Here is a 7,451-nt window from a genome sequence, read left to right on the forward strand (position 1 = left end):
AGTGGTTATGCAATTTTACTTTTCTACCAGCAACACATGAGCATTCTAGTTGCTGCACACACTCACTAATACTTGATATTATCAATAATTCTAATGGGGGTTTGGTGGATCTCACTGTGGTTTTAATTTGATTTCCCTAATAATTAATAACATTAAGCATATTTTCATGTGCTTACCAGCCATTCATGCATCTTATTCTGTGATGTGTATGATCAAATAATCTAATTTTAAACTGGGCTATTTGTCTTCTTACCAAGTTGTAAGTGTTCTTTCTGTGTTCTACATTCGAGTCCATTGTCAAATATATAAACTATGAATATTTTCTACCAGGCTGACTTGACTTTTCATTTACTTAATGATGTCTTTTGAAAAGCAAAAGGTTTTATTTTGATGGAGTCCGGTTTATCAAATGTTTTCTTTTATGCTTCATGCTTTTTGTGTCTTAGCAAAGAACTGTCTACCCCAAAATTGTAAAGATTTTCTCTTATGTTTTCTTTTAGAAGTTATATAGTTTTACCTTTTATGTTAATGTCTATGATCCATTTATAGTTCGTTCTTGTGCACTGCATCATTCTTTTTTTTTTAATGGATACCCAGTTCTTCCAGGACCCTGTGGTGAAAAGACTATTCTTTCTCCATGGAATTGCCTTTTTGTCTTTGTCAAATATCAATTGACCATATATGTGTGGGTCTATTTTTAGATTCTATTCCATTCCATTGGTCTATGTGTCTATCCTTTTGCCAATATCATACTGTCTTAATTACAGTAGCTTTATATTAAGTCTTGGAATTAGGTATCTTAAGTGCCCCAGCGTTAAGCTCTGTTAGGGTAAGTTCAGAGTAGTCTTTACTCTGGACTACCTTGGGCTTTCCACTAGCACATGATCCTTCTGGGGTCTCTGCTGAGTGCCCCGGGTGTTTATTAAGGACTCTCCTCTCTGATTGGTTCTAACTTGAATGAGCTCTGAAAATCGTTCAGCTTACAACTCCCCAGTCATTCTTTGCCTAACCTCATGGAGTATCACTCTACGCATACAAGACTGGTTACTCAACCATGGACCCAAGGAGAATGCATGCAGATTTCTGAAGCTCTCTCTCTGTAGATGCCTTCTTTCTCCCAGCTGGCTTAAGAGTCAACTTTCTTGGGTCTAAGATAGTGTATTTAAAAACCTAGAGTTCTCCTCCCATGTGTCTCCTTTACTACTCACACAGAACACTTCACTTCTGACACTTCTGGTGGCCAAATGTACGGGAAGTTTTCCCCACACCAAGCAATTCTGCAATACCATCCAGATGTCCTACAATTTACTCCACTCTGGCACTTATCCACCTAGAGATAGGGTCAGGTACCACAGATTAAGGGCTCAGTCCCACAAAATTGCCCCCTCCCTTCAGCCACCAGTCACATTCCAGGTGGTCAGGTGTGCTTCTGATTGATTTGCCATAAATCTGAGGTTCCCACGACCCCTTCCTCAGGTTCCATTAATTTGCTAGAGTGACTCACAGAACTCGGGGAAACATTTACGTTAACCAGTTTATTAAAGGATGTGATAAAGGATACAGTGGACAGCCAGATGAGAAATACATGGGGCAAGGGGTGGGAGGGTCCCAGGAGCAAGGGCTTCTGTCCCCATGGAGTTGGGTTGCATCACTCCCCCAGCCCCATCCATGGATGTTTTCAGCAATTTAGAAGCTCTCCAAACCCCCTTCTCTTGGGATTTTATGGAGGCTTCCTCACATAGGTGTGATCAATTATTAACTCCATTTCCAACCCCTCTCCCCTCTCTGGAAGATGCAGGGGTGGAGATAAAAATTCCAAGCTTCTATTCATGGCTTGCCATCATGGAGCTCACCCAGAGCCTCCTGAAAAGAACAAAAGATGCTCCTAAGGCTCTTACCACTTAGGAATTTACAAGGGTTTTAGCAGCCCTGTGTCAGAGACAGCGTCAAAGACCAAATATTAGAACAAAAGATGCTCCTAAGGCTATTATCACTTAGGGAATTATGAGGGTTTTAGGAGCTCTGTGCCAGGAATGGGAGGTTGGGGGGCAGAGATCAATATATTTATTTTTCTATTAGCTCACAGTTAGTTACAACTTGTTCTACTTTCTAGCTTCCAGAAGTGTTCTGCCTTAACCCTTGCTGTTTTCTTTGTCTTACACACAACAGTTCTGCTATAACATGATATACACATTCCTGAAAATCACAGTACTATGTGTACATCAACCATACGTCAATTTAAACAAAAGGTTTTTTTTATCACCATACTGTGCAAAATCATGGAGGGGAAAAGGGGTTAGGGACACAATACTCAAAAAGGTCATCAGTGACTCGATAAAAAGATAGGAGCCTAATAAAAACAGTAGCACAGTTTTACACATATTAAATGGCTAAGAAATACATAACAACTACAATAAATAAAGCATTTTACCTGGAAAAAGACTTGACATTTGCTTGTGGACATGGGCATCGGAAGGGTTGCAGCTTGAGTTATTGTGAAGTTCTTGTGAGTTGTATGTTATTAGCAGGAGGAGGGTTACCTGAAATTTGATGGAAAGTTGTAACAGCTAATGTGGATGGGTGTGGGTTGTGAACTGAGGCAGGTGGTAGTTGTTTGAGTTGTGTGCGTTTTGTGTATTTCTACGTGGCTCAGTTATCCACATTCACCCATGTGCCTTACATATAAAATTGTGCAAAAGCAAATGTGAAATTCACATTAGGCTCAAATCGTTCCATAATATATCAATCATGTTGAAATGAATTCTCATTTTCAAAACAACCAACTGTATTTTTATCCAAACAAACTTCACTGCAGTTTTTGTGAGTTTCGGAGAGTAAATATATGTGTTCAATCTGCCATATTTATTTCTTTCCACAGGTGACTCCCCCAAGTAGACAGTGGGACCTGCCGGAGTAAGGACAGGTGATACTCTGTCAAATTTCCCCACTGTCTAATCCAGCATCTGACCCTCAGTGGGTGCTCACTGATGTTGGTTTAATAGAGTTCCAATGAAAGTTGTTCTTTGGCCATTTAATGCATCAAACAGACAAAATATTTGTGTGAATTTATGAAGACACACTATTTAAAATAGATTCCCATCTCCAGGAGATGCCCTTAACTTCATGGAACATACAGCAGCCAAACATTCTAGCTGGAATTTCTCCGGTCAGCAATTCCTCAGCCTAGCTAGACACTCCTTATTTGAAACCTGTCAAGAAAGAGCCAGGGGCTTCCCTGGTGGCGCAGTGGTTGAGAGTCCGCCTGCCGATGCAGGGGACACGGGTTCGTGCCCCGGTCCGGGAAGATCCCACATGCCACGGAGCGGCTGGGCCCGTGAGCCATGGCCGCGGAGCCTGCGCATCCGGAGCCTGTGCTCCGCAACGGGAGAGGCCACAGCAGTGAGAGGCCCGCGTACCGCAAAAAAAAAAAAAGTCTCATTATGTCCACGTTGCCCACCACCTGAACAGGTTTTGCAGTCACTAGTCCAGAAAGTTAAAGCTTGAAGGTAACATTCTGTTCCTGGCTTAAGAGTCAGAAAATCACTGACAACGTTTCAAAAGCTGTAAGCATAACTACTGCCCAGATCTTGGTTTCTAGATACCATCCTCCACTAAAAGAAACTAATTTGCCTCTGAGAAATGACAAATTCTAGGGCTGGGACAGATAAATCACAAGATGAGTCAGGACCATCTTGTTCCAGAAAGTTGGGAAGTGCTTAAAGGATGGAGGGACTATATCAAAAGGACACAGAAGCCAGCTTGAAGGGGTTCCCACTGGCCAAAGCTGAGATAATCTGAGCCTCAAGATAAATAATAAATAAAATAGGGATCCCTGAGTCTATACTAATATAAACAAATAAATAAATAATAAATAAAATAGGGATCCCCAAGTCTATACTAATATAAATAAATAAGTAATAAATAAAATAGGGATCCCTGAGTCTATACTAATATAAATAAATAAATAAATAGATAGATAGATAAATAAATAAATAAATGTGGAGTAGAGAAAGGGTTTTTTTTTCCCCTACAGAAGATGCCAACTAATAAATGTAGAAGTAATCCTGGATTTGTCAACCATCATGGTAATAATTAAACCAAGAAACATCAATGATGCTCGTGGAGGAAGTTTGGTGAGGATCAGGATACTTACATGGTCCCAAAGTGTCTTTCCACAAAGTGCTTTTTTTTTTCAATTTTATTTATTTTATTTATTATTTATTTTTGGCTGCATTGGGTCTTCGTTGCTGCATGCGGGCTTTCTCTAGTTGCAGTGAGCAGGGGCTACTCTTCATTGCGGTGCGTGGGCTTCTTATTGCGGTGGCTTCTCTTGTTGTGGAGCACGGGCTCTAGGCGCGTGGACTTCAGTAGTTGTAGCACACGGGCTCAGTAGCTGTGGCTCGCGGGCTCTAGAGCACAGGCTCAGTAGTTGTGGCGCACAGGCTTCGTTGCTCTGTGGCATGTGGGATTGTCCCACACCAGGGGTTGAACCTGTGTCCCCTGCATTGGCAGGCGGATTCTTAACCACTGCACCACCAGGGAAGTCCCAATAAATATATATTTAATCCATAAAAAGTCACCAAACTTTGTTGTCCTTGGACCTCTATGCCATTCCCCAGTGTGGTGTCCCCAGCAGCAGTGGGCAGGACCCTGCTGGTGCAGTAGACAGGGTAACCAGGAAAGGGCTGCCTTTGAAGCAGGTGTCCCAGCCTCCAGTCACTGAGGGATTGTGAGGTTTGGGGTTTTTGCTACCCAGCAAAGTTGCTGCTTCATTTTTTGCATATTTTAATAGGTTTAGTGTTTTCCCTGAGAGAGTTCTGCAAATTTCAAGAATGGAAAAGAAATAAATGTTTGTCGATGCATATCTCCTCTGTGTGAATATGAGCTGCTATAGGCGAGAGCTGTGCAAAGTCAGCCTCAAGTGGCACTGTTTTATCCACTCTTTCCCAGTCCCTAATAAGGGCTGGGCCACAGCCAGTGTTCAGTGAATGCTTTGTTTCTCTCTCTCTCTCTCTCTCTCTCTCTCTCTCTCTCTCTCTCTCTCTCTCTCTCTCTCTGTGTGTGTGTGAGAGAGAGAGAGAGAGAGAGAGATTTAATGGACTTTTTATTGCATGTCTAGGTGGCAGAGATAAGTCCCATCACCACACAACTTCCCTCCATTTTTCCACCTGCAAAGGCTCTCTGAGGCAGCTCATCCCAAATCACGTGTTGTATGTGAATGTCTGGAGTGTGTTTAGTTACTGAGAGATGGGTAAGCCATAGTTAGATGCCCTTAGAAACCAGTAAGTTCCCAGCTTCAAAGAAGCAATGGCTCCTAGCGATAAGAAGCCAGGCACAGGGGATGTGCATAGTGTAGTTAAAATATTGAATGTTGGTTTTCTCCGGAGATAGGTTTAAATGCCTGTGCCCGTGGGCACGACCGGAGCCGCGCGGCCACGGAGACCACGATGCCGCTGCCGGGGACCGCAGCCTGCGAGGGGAGGCGGCTTCCGCCGAGGCCGGGCTGCTGCAGTGTCTGAGTTGCCAGGACAGCGCGCCTCAGAGCTGGGAGCATCCCCGTCCCTGGGGCCGAGATGCCTGCTTCTCTGTCCTCCCTCCTCCCTCTCGGGACGGGGGCGAGCGGCTCTGGTAGTTGGCCTGCCCATGGAGTCGTTCTTCGGGCCTCAGCGCGGGCAGACATGCCCTAATTCGGGAGCGCTGTGACTTTCAGCCTCCCACTTCACCCCGGGAAGCCGACTTGCTGAAGCCGGAGCCACAAGGGGGACCATGGGAGGGACGCAAGTCAAATGCCTGACTTCCCCCAGTCCTACCCACAGTGCAAAGAGCGACTCCATTATAACCCCGTCGGAGGAGAAGGCAGATTTCGTGATTATTCCCTCTGAAGGAATAGAGAACAAAACAGAGGAGACAGACTCTTCATTATCCCGGGACTGGAGACCAGGCAGCCCCCGGCCCTATCTGGAGACTTCATGGGAAGAACAGCTGTTGGAACAACAAGAACATTTGGAAAAAGAAATGGAGGAAGCCGGGAGAATGATATCAGGATTACAGGCCTTACTGCTCAACGGATCCTTACCCGAAGATGAACGGGAGAGGCCCTTGGCCCTCTGTGAACCAGGAGTCAATCCCAAGGAACAACTGATTACAATCCAAAGTCGTCTGGATCAGAGTATGGAGGAGAATCAGGACCTAAAGAAGGAGCTGCTGAAGTATAAACAAGAAGCCAGAAACTTACAGGGGGTAAAGGATGCCTTGCAGCAGAGGCTGACTCAGCGGGACACGTCCGTCCTTCAGCTCAGACAAGAACTGCTGAGGGCAAATGTGGAAGAAGATGAGCTGCACAACCAGAACGTGGATCTGCAGAGGAAGCTAGACGAGAGGAATCGGCTCTCGGGAGAATATAAAAAAGAACTGGGGCACAAGGACCGCCTCCTGAAGCAGTACCAGGCCAAGCTGGAGGAAGCACTTCGGAAACTCTCTGAGGCCATTTACCAGCAGGTGGATCTGAAGCGGGAGCTGGAACACAAAGACATGCTTTTGACTCACTGTATGAAGAGAGGCAGAGGAGGTGACCCACTGCAGCAGTCACAGCCCTCAAAGCAACTGTTTTCTCCTTCCAGTGGCAGGAAAAGGCTCTGCTTCCGTCGCTCACAGAGGGAGCAGCGACCTGCAGCTCGTTCGGGTTGCCCTCCGCAGCCTACGCAACAGTGGCCACGACCCTCAGCACCACACCATCGACAGCTTGGAGCAGGGCATCTCCAGCCTCATGGAGCGCCCGCGCGCCATGGAGACCCAGAGGAAACAGGACAGAAGGGTTCGGGGCAAGTCACCCAGAACTCAAGCAGGTAGTGAATGCCGGGAGTCCTGGCCCCCGCATTCAAAGCTGCCTCACCCACAGAGCTCTCCAGCTGTCAGCAGCGCCTGCACGAAGGTGCTCTATTTCACTGACCGACCACTTACGCCCTTCATGGTCAATATACCGAAGAGGTTGAGGGAGGCGACACTGAAGGATTTTAAAGCAGCTGTTGACCGGGAGGGAACTCATCGGTATCACATCAAAGCACTGGATCCCGAGTTTGGCACAAGGAGGAGGCTTTCCACGATGATGATGCCATCGCTGGACGGGAAGGGAAAATTGTAGCCTGGCTGTAAGAAGACCATGGAGAAAATTAATGCTGAGCATTAGACTGAGGGCTTGTGGAACTTGGCAGTCGCTGGCTGCTTCGCTCAAGAGAGGAGACTAAAACCAGAATACACTAAAAAGTTTTTAGTTTGTGCTGCCAAAACAGAAGCGTCTCCAAGTGTGACCGCCGTAGGCCAGTCCTGTTTCTAGAAGTGCCTGGCACGTGTGGTCCTTAAAGTCCGTGTCCAAAAGTAGACCATGGGTTCTTGTGGAGTTCCTTGTCCGTGGGAACACAGTGTTTTATTCTACTCTGAGGGCAACAAACCGA

The 7,451-nt window shown here is 45.8% G+C and overlaps 1 pseudogene; it reads left to right on the plus strand.

Moving 5' to 3' along the window:
- The first annotated feature begins 5,666 nt into the window (after window positions 1-5,666).
- Window positions 5,667-7,173, plus strand: LOC115858716 (dixin pseudogene; annotated as a pseudogene).
- Window positions 7,174-7,451: the final 278 nt, after the last annotated feature.

Source organism: Globicephala melas, chromosome 10, assembly GCF_963455315.2.
Source record: "Globicephala melas chromosome 10, mGloMel1.2, whole genome shotgun sequence".
NCBI lineage: Eukaryota > Metazoa > Chordata > Mammalia > Artiodactyla > Delphinidae > Globicephala > Globicephala melas.